The sequence below is a fragment of the Macrobrachium rosenbergii genome, chromosome 28 (assembly GCF_040412425.1).
Source record: "Macrobrachium rosenbergii isolate ZJJX-2024 chromosome 28, ASM4041242v1, whole genome shotgun sequence".
Classification (NCBI taxonomy): domain Eukaryota; kingdom Metazoa; phylum Arthropoda; class Malacostraca; order Decapoda; family Palaemonidae; genus Macrobrachium; species Macrobrachium rosenbergii.
Genome location: NC_089768.1, coordinates 29,207,501 through 29,225,706, shown reverse-complemented (window position 1 = coordinate 29,225,706; position 18,206 = coordinate 29,207,501). Strand labels below are relative to the sequence as shown.

The 18,206-nt window shown below is 36.2% G+C and overlaps 1 protein-coding gene across 18 annotated transcripts in view; it reads right to left on the bottom strand.

Moving 5' to 3' along the window:
* LOC136854167 (receptor-type guanylate cyclase Gyc76C-like) overlaps window positions 1–18,206 on the bottom strand; it is a 467,449-nt gene that overhangs the window by 181,305 nt on the left and 267,938 nt on the right. For 2 of the 18 annotated variants that reach the window (XM_067130457.1, XM_067130451.1), the window contains one exon: window positions 17,203–17,258. The exons of the other annotated variants lie outside the window; for them this stretch is intronic. The gene's annotated coding sequence lies outside the window, so the exon portion shown is untranslated. The remainder of the gene's footprint in view (window positions 1–17,202; window positions 17,259–18,206) is intronic. 18 annotated transcript variants of the gene reach the window in all.

Genomic DNA, 18,206 nt, shown 5'->3' with positions numbered 1-18,206 from the left:
GAGTCCAATTCACGAGATAATGACTGCAGTATATTTTCAGTGGAATCTTGTACGTATTACAATATTCTTTAACCAACTCCAATCATTCTTCCTTTTGAATACATGAACGGTCTTCAGCCTTCATCATGAGAGCATAGAAAAAACTACTACCACTGGAACACTAATGCATCTTCATGATTAGATGAGAGAGAGAGAGAGAGAGAGAGAGAGAGAGAGAGAGAGAGAGAGAGAGAGAGAGAGAGAGAGAGAGAGAGAGAGAATTGGGTTTCGACATTCTGCTCACAGATCACAGAATACGTTTTTCAGCTTTCATCATGAGAGAATAATAAAAAAAAAACTGCTACCATTGAAACGCTAAGGCAACTTCAAGATTAGAAAGAGAGAGAGAGAGAGAGAGAGAGAGAGAGAGAGAGAGAGAGAGAGAGAGAGAGAGAGATCGTCTCACAGATCACAGAAAATGCTTTCTAGTTCAAACCGCTCCGGGCAGCGCCACACTTGATGACGATGCTTTTAATTGCCATCTTTCCTGAATTATGGTCGTTTTCCGGGACAGACGAACTTCCGGGGAAGAATGTACCCTGACAGTTGTGGTAAGCAACAGGGGAAAGCATTTCAACCGCACACCACACCATGACAATTTTATATAATTAATGAATGACTGTTCGTCATTGAGTTTTTTTTTTTTATCTAAATATTGCATGATATGACTCAAGATTATCGTTCGAGATGTCATCTGGGGGGAATTTCCTGAAAGCTTATCGAAAATATACTGTACAACTAATGCCAGTGAAAACTCTGAAAGTTAGAACACCAAAAGCCTACAAAATCACAAAATATCTTGCACCACTTTCAACAGATTTTATAAAATTAAGTAACATCTCTTCCAAACACGAAGAAATTTGCAGAGTCTACTTCTCCAAGTGTCGTTTATCAACAGTAATTTTCAATTTTTTTTTTTTTACATTTTGTCTCTATATCTCTGATAACTTTGCAAAAGCCACGAGGAAGTGTTATGCTGTTCAAGAAAGCTTGAAACTTAATATTCAAATAAAATGAAGCCGAGTAATTTATACCCATATCGCTAAAGACCTCCAGGTACTTTGAAACGCGTCTGCAAAGCCATGCTGTTCCGAAGCCAATGTAACCGATCAGAAAGAACGACACACATACACCGACTCTTCTAATTCAGGGAAGAGCATAGAGGGTGTTTCATGCAACAAACAGGTGGCACTGCAACACCTGCAAGGCCGCCGTTCCACAAGAAATCAATCTACGGATTGTTCAGCTCCGTGACTGATTTCCCCTGCACGGCCAAGCGCCTTCTCCCTTATCAATAAAATCTCATATTTCAAGATGCAGGACTACTTCGTGCTTCGGTGTTTGTCACCACTAACGACATCCCCCTCCCCCCAACCCCAATCCTCCCTCCACCCACCCCAATCCACCTCTCTCCTTTTATTCAACTTTTATAGGCTTGAGCTAGATGGGGGGGGGTTACTGAGCTGCTCGTCCCATCACCCTCTGCATTTAATGATTCCCTTTTACAAGAGGGTAAACTGGCAGTCCTACGAGAAGTCTAGTTTCAACTTAATGATACGAATAAATCCTCATGCGTTTGTGAGTGGAAATGATATAAAAATCTAATCTTATTCTGATGAACTTTTAGACTAGAAGACTGTTCGACTAAAAGGCTGTGCTTAATAACTTTATGCAGCCGCTTTCTACGACGGGGGGTTGGGGAGGCAGGGGGGGCACTAAGCCTCTTTCGAGGAACAGTATCCTTAAAGTTTATAATAGCACTCGAGACAAACTCTTCCCATAGGCACCAACGTGGCAAATGACATCAAAGAGCCTGCTCTCTCTCTCTCTCTCTCTCTCTCTCTCTCTCTCTCTCTCTCTCTCTCTCTCTCTCTCTATATATATATATATATATATATATATATATATATATATATATATATATATATATATATATATATATATATGTAGATGTATATATATATATTACATATACATTATATATACTGTATGTGTGTATGTATATATATATATATATATATATATATATATATATATATATATTATTTATACACACACACACACACACAAGTGAGTGAACGAGTGCGCACGCACAAGGGCGAGCACAGGAGTATGGTTTTTAAACTCCCTTGAAAAGGCCTAAACCAGATACATCATCCTTACCAAAGACAAGGCCGCTGCGCACGATTTCTGGACCAAGTATCAAGCGATTAAAAAAAAATTTTTTAAAAATGGGGGAGGAGGACAAAAGTGGACCAGTCATGCTTCATTTAGACAGTAAAACTGCTCCTCTTTCAAAAAAGAGAATCATTATAAACACATCCATCGAAAAGGCGGCGTTCGACCACTTAATTCTATCAATGTGTAAATAAATATTCATTCTGTCAGCCATTTCTGTCGGGAAATCTCATTATTTTTCCACTTATTCACTGATGTTCACAACATACATTTTATCATACATGAAGATAAAAGATAACTTGATGCGTCCAACGCGTAGAAATAGTCAGTCACGTTATCATGTACAACAGATAATTCGGATCAAAGTCACTCCTGACTCACATTCATTTCCTGAAAGGAGAAAGGGCAAAACCTTACTCATTCTGTCCCATTTCATAAGACCTCTGGTCTACCGACCGTACAAGACAATGCATTTTTCAGAGCGAAAATGTGGAATAGTTTTTGTGCAGTTTAGGAGTCCTCTGATCTCTAAATATTTCAGCGAGGAAAAATCATTCCTGGTCTCTGCTGGCGTCCCCTGAATTTAGTTTATCATATTTATCTTTTTCTCTCTCTCTCTCTCTCTCTCTCTCTCTCTCTCTCTCTCTCTCTCTCTCTCTCTCTCTCTCTCTCTCCAGGCTGATTTTCAGTCTTCTGACTCTTTCTTTAAATCTCCGGCTGGAGTTTTAAAGAAAAGAATGAAAAATGCAATGAAAGTTCATTCATTCTGACCTTCCAAAAAAAAAAAAAAAAAAAATCCAAGATCGATCTTCTGCTGATAAGAAACGACAAAACCGTTCGCTACCTCGATAAGAAATAAAGCCCAATCATGTTTTAGATAAAAAAAAAAAAAAAGTGAAGACCGTTAACTAGATCGAAAGAAAGAGCTAGACCGTTAGCCACATCAGTAAAAGAAATTAATATCGTTCGTATACACAATAAAAAAAAGGCCAAAACTGGTATCATTATCGATAAAAAAAACCTTCGTTTATTCAATATAAAAGAAACGACCGTCCATTCTCTAAATCAAATAACCAAAACCTTTCATTTTAACACATGAAAAAAAGTTAACGTTACTCGCTAAAAATATCAAGAAATAATTCTATTAATGAAAAATGACATGACATGACAAAGCAGACAAGAAGCACAACGTCTCCATCCTCAAGTTTATACAATCTCTTAGTCCATCCTCAAGTTTAAGATAAAAAAAAAAAAAAAAAAATCTGAACACACATCAATGGCTGTCACCCAACAGCTAAAGAATACATTTCACAAAATTAATCCTTCACATTTCTGGAAGTGGATTACCTGTGTAAATCTTGGAAACATTTGTATTCACAAATCTGCTAATGTGATACATGTGTAAGTGTTAGGTGGGTATGAGGGCAGTTTTCGTAGAACTGTCAATGCATAAGTTTGGTACTATGTAAATAATGGATATATTTTTCATTTTTTTGTTTAACATTACACCGTCTCCCCTAACAGGGAGTGGCTCCAGAAAAAAAAGAAAAGCAACACACCAGACACTGCAACATTCCTACTTAACTGCTGGACATTGGATAAGCCCATCCATACATAAATAGAGGCTCATCATGAGCTTGTTTAACACCCAAACACACACACCTCTACATCGCATACAAACTTACTTTGCATCGATAACAAGACCCCTATTTATAACCAATCGCTCTCCATTCTTCCCATATGACCAACCCACCTCAAAACACACTGATCCCTTCTTTCAACTTTGCTAATCGTTTTTACGAGAGAGAGAGAGAGAGAGAGAGAGAGAGAGAGAGAGAGAGAGAGAGACTTAGTATTTTTCAGACGTACGAGAATGCATGTTCAAACTATCATAGACAAGAAAACCACTGAATATGAATACCTCCTCATATATTCATAAAGTTTCAATTTCTCCAGCAAAGGAAATCCCTTTAATGAGGTTTCAAGAGAGAATCCAAGCCTTTGACATCTGCTCATAAATTTTACCTGAAAGTCTGTTTTTGTGAAAGGAATTACAAGACACACACATCTCAATAATCACTAAATGCCATCAATTCTTATAACATGCTTAAGAGATGTAAACAAAATCCATACAGCGTTTTGACATGAAAATTTAAAAAACTATTTTATTCATTTACCAAAATACCAAAATTTATTCTAAAAGCACGACTTGGTGAAAAATAAAAAAAAAACGCAACTTTGACGAAGCATATTTAGTAACATAAATTTTATAATGACACGTGGAAACAAGATGAACCAGGTCACCTGCTATCTTATGTATATCAGATTCGAGATAACAATGCACTAATATTACTTTGTAACGAATGTACATATCAGCAACTGCCGCCTAACACTTTTCTTGCTGTAAATTAAGAAGACATCCTTGCAGATTCAATGCATATCTGTCAAAGTATAGACTGTATCGACAAATAAGCAATGGTTCCATTAGCATTAATAAAGAAATTACAATAATTTTTTTGAAAGGAAATCAAACTATATAATTATGTTCCCTAGCATTTCATAGCCATTCTCTACTCGATTATCAAAAAAAAAGAAAAGTGCAACAAAAAATATGCAAAAACAAGACATGTTCTGGTTATTTGCTTCTATGAGCTTTGCTGAGACAAATTTACCTCACAAAAGTACCTGGATAAAATAATCCACTTTCCATACGCATACGGTAACTAGGAAAATTCAAAGGACAAATTCCGAATCCAAATAAGACCTTATACAGATGCTCGTAAGAGTAGCATTTATAGCAATATGACAATTTCACAAATATATCCTGTTCAATATACTGACTTGAAATGCACTGGTAGTCTATAAAAAGGCCTCCTTCTATGGCTCTTTTGCCATCTTCGGCGTTTCAAACTTTATTTTCACGGTGTGGAAATTATTGGGGAATTTTATCACATCATCCACGTTAACCCAATCATTTTTCCTCCCAATGCTTTCTTCAAGGTCGTCTTCTCCATATTCTGCCGTTGTAACGTCCACTTGTTTTGCTACTATAGTTTTCATGGCATTATATTCTGTGGGGTTTATCGCTTCAAACTGTTTCCCGACTTCAGAATCTTTTCTGAGTCATCTTCGTGAACGTTGTTTGCACTGGGGATGAGCGTCAGTATAGTGTTCCAAATTCGGCGGGTCCGCTACCTGACCAGTTGAGTGGAAAATGCAATTACGCTGGATGCTCAAGGGGCTATTTGCATCGGAAAATCGTTCATAATTCGCGACGGAACTTGGAATTCAATTTATTTTAGTAATTCGGAAAACAGTCATTCACAAGTAAACATAACATCGCGGGGTACGACTACAAAATACCACGTCAATTTTCATAATAAAAACAAGAAATATCCTCGCTTAAATGTAAAGAAAATCATAAAATAAAACGGGAAAGATTTCTGGTCTTCCATTACGTCAGTTTAACGCGGGTTTCTTTGTAATGTGACCACAATTTCTCAGTTCTACATGCGCGACTTACCAGAAAACAGAATTATCAAATGCTTCGGATATAGTTTTGTTGTTGCCACGTACTGTTTTATTTACCTGTTATATCTGAGGAACCACAAAACCGGAGTAGGAAAAAGCTAAGAAGTAATTCCATGGTCATATCCGACCCCAAAATGACAAGGCGTCAATAACCTTTGTGGTTGAAATAAAACCTGTCAAACCGCACCTGTCAGGTGAGTACCTATACGGTAGACAGCACTGTCCATTGAAAGGTCTTAGAACTTTGTTTTATGTTTGAACGTCAGCAGCTTCTTGGTAATACACAGGCTTATGATCTAAGTACACAACCAGAAAATATACTCCATCCTGATCATTAACATATCAATATCGTAAAAATTTCCGATATGATAAGAGATGGTCGAGTCGGCAAGTCCTTAATACAGCTTTTGCGGACTCGATTAATGAGAAGTCATTTCACCCCCTCATAGGACTTTCTCTCTCTCTCTCTCTCTCTCTCTCTCTCTCTCTCTCTCTCTCTCTCTCTCTCTCTCTCTCCCTAGCTACTGAAGTGCACTGCATGAAAATTCACGAATTCTGTGGAAAACTAATCAAAACAGATCCTTGAGACTCGTCGCCATAAGGGTCCCAGGACAACTGCTGAGCGGCAGCCTTTCAATTCATACTTCTTGAAAAACATCCCCCCCTGTTATTCAATTTCCGCTCGGCGATGACTACGGTGACACGGTCTCTCTCTCTCTCTCTCTCTCTCTCTCTCTCTCTCTCTCTCTCTCTCTCTCTCTCTCTCTCGAGTTAGCTAGAGAAAAATTCAGACCACACCTATTTCATAATTCATATATTCGCCTTAGAAACCCAAACACGTGCTAATCAATAAAACTAGCTATGCATTCAAGACGCCAATAAATAAACAAAAAATAATCAAATTTAGAACAAATAGTATATAGCGAATAAAATTACCCTGATAAAATCACTCTATTCAAAACTGTAAAATTCAAAATGAACGAAAGAGCATATGGAACTTTAAACATAACCAAGACTTGTTAATTTTTAAAATTCGATCAGCCATCAAATTAACACCCCACCCATGGAAAAAAAGGACAAACATTTAATTAATTCCAATCAACAGCGGCCCCCTTCCCCCACTCCCCCCTGCTCCAAGCAAAAAAAAAATAATAATTATTATAACAGTGAGTCACTGACATCAGATACGCCATATAATAATTGGTTGCCTTGATTATAAAACTTTTATCATCGGTGGATTCAACGCATGTGAATTAAATCTGAATAATTCAAATGTCTTACCGAGAGATCCTATTGAATTTATGGCCGTTAAATTCAGGCAAATGGAGACGCAGATTGTTAGTCGTAATGGAGACGTGGAAATCAGTAATGCTCACAAATCGACCTCCATTAACAGAATGACTTGGGAGAATTGTCTTACATCGGTCTCACGGTCATGAACACAACACAATACTAATTATATAAAATAAAAATGTAAAATCATAGTCCTTACTTTTTGGGAAAATGTACCAAAAAAGACACGAGGCTGAATGTCACTCCACGACAATAAGAAGACGAGAAACTCACAACCTAACAAAACTTAATGTTGCAGGACACTCTGGTAAGGATTCCGGTGATGCATCGTCCGAGCTCCTAATGGGATTCATTAGGGACAGCAGGACGACCATCGATACTCATTCGTAGCCGAATGTCTTATCTCGGTCTAGTGAGCCATCCTTGATTAAACGCTGTCTGTATTCCCAGAGACGATCCAGAGTGATCATTTACATGGTAATCTTGCCCGAAATAATAAACCGAATTCGACCTTTAAATTTGTGCGTATGGTTAACGGCTGCGTTGTTAAATAAATGTACCGCAAACTTGTAACCTAGTTTAGCGGTTTGGTAGTTCCTCGTTGGGAGAGTCGGTAGAGTTGTGGGCTAGCACTCGCTATGCCCGAGTTCGAGTCTCCGGCCGGCTAATGAAGAAAGAATTTATTTCTGGTGAGGAATTTATTTCTGGTGATAGAAATTCATTTCTCGCTATAAATAGGTTCGGATTCCACAATAAGCTGTAGGTACTGTTGCTAAGGAACCAATTGGTTCTTAGCCACGTAAAATAAGCCTAATCCTTCGGACCAGCCCTAGGAGAGCTGTTAATCAGCTCAGTGGTCTGGTAAAACTAAGGTATACTTAACTTTCAGCGGTTTGGTGCAAGCGATAATGAGTCATAACGAGGCTCGAAAGTCAATACAACAGGGTTAAAGGGTGTACAAATATGAAACTTCAATCACTGGGCGAAAAAAAGAAAAAACTGGGATCTGCATAAACATCACTGAAGAACATCTAAAGAAGTCAAAACATGTGCCGAGCCGCTTCGACGAACTCGCTACAAAAACTCAACATAGTCATGACCTAGGCTACGTCCTTTGTCCTTTTAAACGCGACGCAGAAAAAAGGGACTCTGCGAACTCCTGGCCTAACAAAATGATATCACACTGCTGTATAAAGCTCTGACAGTCGAGACTCAGGAATTTGGAGGAGATAAAAAAAATTGCTACTCGACAGTTCCGAGAAGCAACTGAGGAGCAAAGACTCAGTTTACCAAACAAAACGTAGTTTTTTTTTTTTTTTTTTTTTTTTTTTGTAACTAAGAAGTTTAGATGTCTGGGGTGTGGGCACATTTCCGGCCCAGACTACGTTCTAAGAAGTCAGTCAGTCAAGGAGAACACGGAACAAAGCACAAAACGAACGGATCAATTGCATCGACGGCTTTTACAGTAACCTACTAGGGACATTCGGAAAGTTGCAAAAATCGTTTTATTTTATGCCATCTAATTCTCCAAATCAATTTACCTACAGAGACCAAAGGATGTTTGCAATGGAATATAGAATTTAGGCCAAAGGCCAAGCGTTTGGTACCTAGGAGGTCATTCAACGTTGAAAGAGAAATTGAGAGTAAGAAGGTTTTAACGGTTTAACAGGAGGTAAACCTCGCAGCTGCACTATGAAATAATTGTTAGAAGAGAGTGAAAAGGAAGACGAGAGAGAGAGAATACAAACAGAGATACAGTAAAAGGGATGAAAGAGGTTACAGCTAGAGGCCGAAGGGACGCGTCAAAGAATTTAAGTAATGCCTACAGTGCACCGCTTGAGGAGCACTGATAGCGCTAGCCCCCTATAGGGACCAAAAGGAAGTTTGTTCCCAAATGTTAGTGTCTGTTCATTAAGTTAATCTTTCTTTAAGATAAAGATGAAACCTATCTCCCCAACATCAAACCTGTATGCGTAGGAAATCTAGTACGAGTCGAACCAAACACTACATATATGAAAATGTGCAATGTCTTGCGTGTATGCAAAAGAATGGTTGCTAAGGAATTACATATGCAAGATATCATAAAACGACACACTTACTTCTCGAACTATCTTCTGCCTCGAATTTGAATACCAAATGAGGCAGAAGTTAAAAGATAACAAAATACAACAGCATACGAAGAAAAACAAGAAAAACACAATAACGTTAAATAAAAGACACAAGTAGATACCCTTATTTTTAAATACATTATGCTATACCTTCTCCCGTTCTCTTCTTAACGTTAATGCATCTCCATTAACTTCTGCGCTCTGTTCATTGTCATTGATGAGAAATGTTAGATTTAGGTTTATAAATACTCCTTCTCTCTTTACGAATCTCCCTCTCATGTAAATTTTAGAATACTAAATGAACCGTAGAATATAGGGTGTAGATATTCATAGTATTGAAACACCTTGTTATTCAATTCTTAACCGGTTTCCTGTACGTTCACTTGAAGAAACGCGCAAACATTTTGCACAGGACACACCAACTCAATAATAATAATAATATGAGAGAGAGGTTTCCCACAAACAGAGTAGTTCGTCTAATTTAGTAATTCAGTAAGTAACAGTCGGAACCTGACTAATTACAGGGCGGAAGCGGTTTCCCTTGTTCAAGGGTCTCTGACGTCCTCTTGAAATCCTCGACGGGATTTCGAGGGAACCTCTTGAATTCTGGAGTATCGACCAAAGGCGACGTCTAATTTGGTGAGGTATTCTTCTCTGCAGTTAATAACGCCTTCACGAGAACAGTGTTGCGTATCATTTCTGGGGCGCTTTCACTCTCAACAGGACCCCAGCTGCTGCCGGTAGCTCGCCTGCAGAAAATCGGGGGCAGAAATCCTGACTCTGTTCACATGAAGTAACAGTCATGAAAAGAAGCAACAACTTGACACTGACAAGGTTAATCCCCCTTATAGTGCAACTTTACTTCCATAAAATCCAGCAAGTCTAAGAACTGGATTAGTATGTGGCAGTGAGAAGGAACATCAAAACACAGCACCAAAATCTGGGGCAGAAATGACAGATGTGACTGTCCACAAGAATCGCAACCATAAAATGAAGCGACAACTAGATAATGACAGGGTTAATCTCCCTTAGCGTTGCTTTACATCCATAAAATCCTGGATGACTAAGAACTGGATTTGTATATGGAAGTGAAAAAGATCATCACAGTAAAGCACCGAGTCGCTCCGTCCCATGACTAGTCGGTTACCCAAACCCATCTACGGAAGTGACCCAAAATTAGACAAATTCCGTGACCTATCTAACAGTGCTACTACTGCTAATAATAATATTACCTTAAATCATCTATCAGTCATATTTCCCAGAGCGAGGATGATAATACGATTAAGCACGACGAGCTATACCTGAAAATAACTGGTCGTTTTTATAATCAATGCTCAGGAATACGAAAAAACTAATCAAAATCCACGTTATGCAATCACATCACAGAGGGTTTAAAACACCCTTTTTAAATAAAATAAAAACCTCACATTGTATTATCTGAAAAAAATAACGTTCCTGTACCATTATTCGAAAGGTAGTTATTTCTCAAGAAGCCTTTACTTACTAAATTGTTTTAAATTAATATAATAAACCGTAATTATAAATATAAATTATACACATTTCACATTCGAATAAACAGCAATTACAATAAAGAAATAAAATTAAACTGAACAAGAAAGAAATACGATAAAAAAATAATCTTCTCATCGTTTAGTGACAGGCTGAAATCTCACTTTTTCAAATGCAAATTATGCGGTCGGCTGCTGAACGCTGCTGTCAAATCTTATTTACTGACAAGCTTATCAGAATCCCCTCACTACTCCAGATTCACAACCTAAAATCCAATTTTTACTTCGATGCTGTTGGGTATTAAAATGAAATTACAGTGATGAACCCAGCCAAATTCACGTGTCCCATATTACATATTACAGCATTCTGGATAAGGCGGAGACTTTGTTATTTCTTAAAACCTTCAAGAGTTGAAAACCCCATGATGAAGACGAGGAAAAACGGGAGTTACATAATGCGCTTGGAAGAAGGTAAGGTTTCAATTCAATTTCTCACGAAATGAGAAGCCCAAAAAGCCTCTTATTGGCAAGCCTTATAAGGACGAGATGAAACGCAAATTTTCGATTTGCACTTGCAATACATCTCTCTCTCTCTCTCTCTCTCTCTCTCTCTCTCTCTCTCTCTCTCTCTCTCTCTCTCTCTCTCTATATATATATATATATATATATATATATATATATATATATATATATATATATATATATATATATATATATATATATATATATATATTTATAAACCAGAAAGTGAAATGTCACGTCACCGTGCAAAAAAAAAAAAAAAAAAATGACTGTCTTCGGGACAATTTAATTTCCAAATCAGAGTTAACATTTTCTACTAACAGGCTGAAAAGCCTGATGGGTGGATTCCAGGCAGAGATGTGACATGTTACATCTGGCTGCTAAAGTACCCTGTTTTCACTGTTTAATAATCCATGCACTATATAATGGCTTCCAGATCCGAATTTACCAGTGCGCCTTGGACCGTGTTTTGTGAAAATTACATTCGAGAGTCTTGGTGATGTCAGTTCTACAGATATCAAGGCTGATGGTGGTGTGAATACTGCTTTTAAAAACTACTGGTATCGTGGGTGCATCGAAGGTAACGAAACTTCAGAAAATTTAAGCGTAAATCGTTTTTGCTGGTTGGTAGAGTCCAAAGGTCCACTACAGGCCTCTTGTTTCCTTTCACACCTTAAAGCTCTTACCCTTTGGATAAGGGATCGTGCTAAAATTAGGCTGGCTTTATGTTGACCGAGCAAATGAATTGGCAGAGCTCCACAGTACTTTGAATTCCTTATTACACCGGTTCTTAATTTATTTCATTGAAATGCTGAGGCTCATGTCCTAACTGCTGGCACTGCAACTAATGCCCTACTTACCCAGAATTCAGACAGTTTAGGCCTATCAACAGAATCTGAAGATCGCAAGCGCTTAAATGTTTTTGAGATATTCAGGACACTACGCATCGAGATTTGCAGGAGGAGGTTTAGATCTTAGTAATGCAAAGAAACGAAGACTTTCAGGGAGTATAAAACCTCTCGATAACACCTGATCTTCCTCAGTACATCAGTTCTTAAGTAGTCTCAAATAAACCACTAACGAGATCTATGTTGCCCATCTCGATTTCTAGTACTAGCATGTCCCATTACTGCAAAAAAACAAAATATAATATCTTCACTAGTTATCGGAACCATGACGACGCGGCAGTAGAACGCCTCAAATCACTAATAATCCAATTCAAAGATGGGAAAGATATTATCTTTCTACTGATTTGAACGACGTGCAAATCCAGCAGAGGTATCTCAAAAAAAAGTAAACAAACAATCAAACAAACACAATATCAAACAAACAAACTGGAAGGGGTATATTCACACGGTTCGGGTAACGCATACCATCACTTAAGCATATAATGAAAAACAGATAAACACATCCGTGCTTCTGTAGAGTCAACAATCTTATTCAGTTTCAATCTCCCTCGTAAACTGGAAGTCAAATAACAGCGCCATTTGATGAAAGAGTAACAAATAGTTTTAATAAAAACCAAATCAAATCAACGAAAACTTTTAAAACATTTAACCGGGCCTGATGTCATTTTTCCCAAAGATCAGACTGAATCACTGAGCCTGGTTCAAAATGCACGCGCACATTCACTACATTTTAAAGCGGATTTGGGACTCTGATTCTCGCCAGGGATTACTGGGAGAGTTTAGGAAGAGAAAATGCAATATTTCGAGGGTCAGTTTCCCTCATGAATGCCGACCAAGTCGACAAGTTTAAAAATCAAAAAACAGAAAAACGCTGAAAAACATTTTTTTTTCTTCAGAGAAAAGAGAATTATAAATCTCAAGATTTTAATTTTCCCTGCAATTCAGTCGTTCAAATAAAGCCTAGAATCAAGTGATATGCAAGCAATACTTCCCCCGCAGCCAACAAAATAAAAAGTATTATTTCGGAAATATTCCAGCAGATATAGACCGCAGACCAGAGGAGGAAAGATTGACCGCCTTGGCTTCTAAGACAATAATATGAAATTACACAGAAACCGAAAAGTCAAAAGAGATTTTTACCGAATAACAGTTGTGTATGAGTCTACCAGACAGATCTAAATTATCAATTCTAGAACAAATAAACAAAGACTGATATAAATAAAAAAATACAAAGTAACATATCCATGCTTCTATGGGTAGAAATTTATATTCAGTTTTACCCTCCTACAAAATTCAAATTTTTAATATAAGCATATCCCATTATAACTAATATATATATATATATATATATATATATATATATATATATATATATATATATATATATATATATATGTATGTATATTATATATATATATATATATATATATATATATATATATATATATATATATATATATATATATATATATATATATATATTATTTTAACCTAGTTGCTGAAATTACGACGGCGGAAGAATATCCCAGATCATTAATTTTCAAATGGCAAGATGGAGATGATGATGTGTTCTCTACTTTTCTGAAAAACGCAAATCCGGGAGAGGTTTCTTCAAAAAATGGTTCGAGTGACAAACACCATCAGTTAAACACAGACTGATAAAAAGAGACAACGTAACATTTCCATACTCCTGTAAGAAGAAATTTATAACTCGGCGCCAACCTCCACCGTAACTGTCACTGAAATAACAGAGCCATTTGGCAAGAGCGTAAGAAATGGCTCTAATTAAAATGAAATCAAATCTACGAAACTTTTAAAACATTTAACTGGCCCTGATGTCATTTTTCCCAAAGATAAAACTGAATCACTGAGCCTCGTTCGATATGCACGCCCACATTCACTGCATTTTAAAGCAGATTTGGACGCTCTGATTCCTGCCAGGGTTTACGAGGAAAATTTTCGGAGGAGAAAACGTAGGATCTTGAGGGTGAATTTCCCTCGTGATCGCTGAACATGTCGACAAGTTTAAAATTATTTCCCTCGTGACTGCTGAACATGTCGACAAGTTTAAAATTATTTCTCATGATTCTGAACATGTCGAAGTTTAAAATTATTTTCGTGATTGCTGAACATGTCGACAAGTTTAAAATGATTTCTCTCATGATTGCTGAACATGTCGACAAGTTTAAAATTATTTCCCTCATGATTGCTGAACATGTCGACCAGTTTAAAATTATTTCCCTCGTGATTGCTGAACATGTCGACAAGTTTAAAATGATTTCTCTCATGATTGCTGAACATGTCGACAAGTTTAAAATTATTTCCCTCGTGATTGCTGAACATGTCGACAAGTTTAAAATTATTTCCCTCATGATTGCTGAACATGTCGACAAGTTTAAAATTATTTCCCTCGTGATTGCTGAACATGTCGACAAGTTTAAAATTATTTCCCTCATGATTGCTGAAGATGTCGACCAGTTTAAAATTATTTCCCTCGTGATTGCTGAACATGTCGACAAGTTTAAAATGATTTCTCTCATGATTGCTGAACATGTCGACCAGTTTAAAATTATTTCCCTCGTGATTGCTGAACATGTCGACAAGTTTAAAATTATTTCCCTCATGATTGCTGAACATGTCGACAAGTTTAAAATTATTTCCCTCGTGATTGCTGAGCATGTCGACAAGTTTAAAATTATTTCCCTCATGATTGCTGAAGATGTCGACCAGTTTAAAATTATGATTGCTGAACATGTCGACAAGTTTAAAATGAATGATTGCTGAAAACCAGTTTAAAATTATTTCTCGTGATTGCTGAACATTGGTTTAATTATTGATTGCTTATAACATGTCGACAAGTTTAAAATTATTTCCCTCGTGAAATGAAAACAAGTTTAAAATTATTTTATTTTTGACCAGTTTAAAATTATGATTGCTGAACATGTCGACAAGTTTAAAATGATTTCTCTCATGATTGCTGAACATGTCGACCAGTTTAAAATTATTTCCCTCGTGATTGCTGAACATGTCGACAAGTTTAAAATAACGATTGCTGAACATGTCGACAAGTTTAAAATTAGTGATTGCTGAACAACAAGTTTAAAATGATTTCTCTCATGATTGCTGAACAAACCAAAAATTATTTCCCTCGTGATTGCTGAACATGTCGACAAGTTTAAAATTATTTCCCTCATGATTGCTGAACATGTCGACAAGTTTAAAATTATTCTCGTGATTGCTGAGCAGACAAGTTTAAAATTATTTCCCTCATGATTGCTGAAGATGTCGACCAGTTTAAAATTATTTCCCTCGTGATTGCTGAACATGTCGACAAGTTTAAATGATTTCTCTCATGATTGCTGAACATGTTTTAAAATTTCTCGTGATTTGAACATGTCAACAAGTTTAAAATTATTTTCATGATTGCTGAACATGTCGACAAGTTTAAAATTATTTCCCTCGTGATTGCTGAGCATGTCGACAAGTTTAAAACTTAAAGAAAACAGAAAACACAAGAGGAGTTCTGCCTTTGGTTAATATTCCACTGAAGTTATTTTTTTTTTTTTTTCAATGATCCAAACTAAAATTAAGGAAAGATAATGATAAATCTCGAGCTTTTATTGATGTAACTTGCACTCCCGTCGTTCAAATAACGTTCGGAATCAGAGGAAAAGCAAAACAACACTTGTAAAAAAAAAAAAAAAAAAAAAAATCAGCTCGGCATCCTTTGCTAACATCTCAAGAGACTTCTCCGGTTCAGGAGACTTAATATTCCTTGTTTACGGCAAAAGCCTCGGGGGATTTTGAATTCTCATTTGGGAAGTTCTATTCACTTTTACAATAAGCTGTTCGTTAATATTCCATTAGTTATTGGCTCCACACTAAAAGCGGAAAGATTGATCGCCGTGCTCTAAGACATTAACAACTAATTATAGAGTGTCAGAAGTCAAAAGAAACTTCTAAAGAATAACTATTTTGTGGATGTATACATGTATGTATGTATAAATGTATGTATGAAATATATATATATATGTATATATATATATATTATATATAATGTATGTATGTATTAATGTATATATATATATATATATATATATATATATATATATATATATATATATATATATATTCATAGGGTATGTATGTCGGTATGTATGCATATATGTATGAAATATATGTATATGTATATGTATATATATGTGTGAGTGTATACATACACATACAACTATACATATAAGTAGAGTATTCCTATCTTATCTAAACCATTTCCATATAAAAGTCACGGAATCCAGTTTAAAGCTGAAGGATTTCGGTAGCAATTAAAATGAAAATTAAAAGATAATATCGAGACTAATGGCTCTATTTTGCAATACGGGCATTACTAACTCGGACCAATATTCGTTACAGTTTGTTTCGATATTTTTCCATATGAAATCTTTCCCTGCCGCTGTAATCTTTGTAAAACAATGGTTGTGAAAAGAAAAACAAATACTGATGGTAATTACAGCGATGATGGGAGTAAAACAAGCGATTTTTTTAATGTATCTAAAAGAATTTAATGCAAAAATATAGCTAATGTATAAATGTATGTACATTTAATGTGAATAAAACCTTTTCAATTTAATTAACATACCTTTTATGAAGGCACAACATGCAATAAGTATAAATTGGGCATGGATTCAACAGAAAAACAAGGCCTTTCATTTTATAAATGCGTATTCTGTCGCATCCGAAAACAAATTTTGTAAATTCGTTATAGGGAAAGCTCTATTTGATAATTTTTTTTTATAAAGAAATATGCATAAAAACAGGATTTTCTTAATACCAATAAAGGCAACGCCACACTGATCATATCAGTAACATTGCGAATGCCATCGTCACCTTTATCATTATTTTGTAAAACTTGCAAACATCAGTATGGTATCATTTACGTCACTTAACGCCAAGGTGGAGTGAAGGTTATCAGAGCTAGCAAAATTATTCGTAAGGAACACGGCAATACCAATATCTGGCCCAACAAACTTCCGCATTACAGAAAGATCATGGGAGAGAAAAACCAAACGAAAAGGAAGGAATGAGAGGGAAAACAAAAACAGCAAGGATAAACTATACCTCATGTAATGACAAGTCTGATGCTTCTGCTTACAAGTCCTCCCCTGGGTCCTTACCTGCAAATAAAGAGCAACAAAATGTTAAAACCATAAGGCAACCGTGATATCGAGGTACAGTTTGGCATTACTATTGAGTGTGAAGTAAAGGCATTAACGTAAGAAACTCTTGCTAGTATTTACTTTACTCTCATTAACGTCAAATGCCGGCGTTCCGACATCTGACTGAAAAAAATAAACAAATACTAACAATTTGAAAAAGAAATTCTTTTACAGTTAAGTAACAAATAAAGAAACGAACACCTCATAAAATAAACAACTAAAATGTGAAAAAACAAATGAATAAGCAGAGAGACTGAGTGTGCGTATCCAAAACCTAACAAACATCACTTTAAGATATTATAAGGCAAGATCAGAACTTACGAAGCACACTTAAAGATGTTTCAGGTCAGAGGTATAGGTCTCGTACAACAGAATTTTTTTAGATTTCATACTTAAATTTACAGATAAAATAATCTAACAATGTTTCTTTGCCCAGCAAGAGAACTGAGTGATACAAATGAATTGATGCTTTTATACGTCAATGCCTTGAGGTCAATTCAAGCTCAACGGTTATCTACCTTATTCTCAAGTTTTCAAAGAAATAATGGATGTGTGTATACTCAGTATCTTAAGTCGTTAGAATGTTTACTCATCATGAATACTGCTAAACTCCCAATCTTGTATGGGGTACATACTATATGAATAATGTTCAACCATGATTAATATGGTCTCGTCAGGTCAGGTGGCAGTTTGCTAAGGGGATTAATGGAATGCACCTGCAATGCGAAGGGTGCAATTGTCAGTCAATCAATCCAAACGTCAATTATGCTTAATACTATTAATTTTATCACTGGTGCAAGATGAACCTGACAGGATACTGAGTATGCTACAGTCACTTAATTCGTTTATTAGGAAACTCATTTTATCTTTTTACAAAAAGAGGGAAGAAAAGTTACAAACATTTCC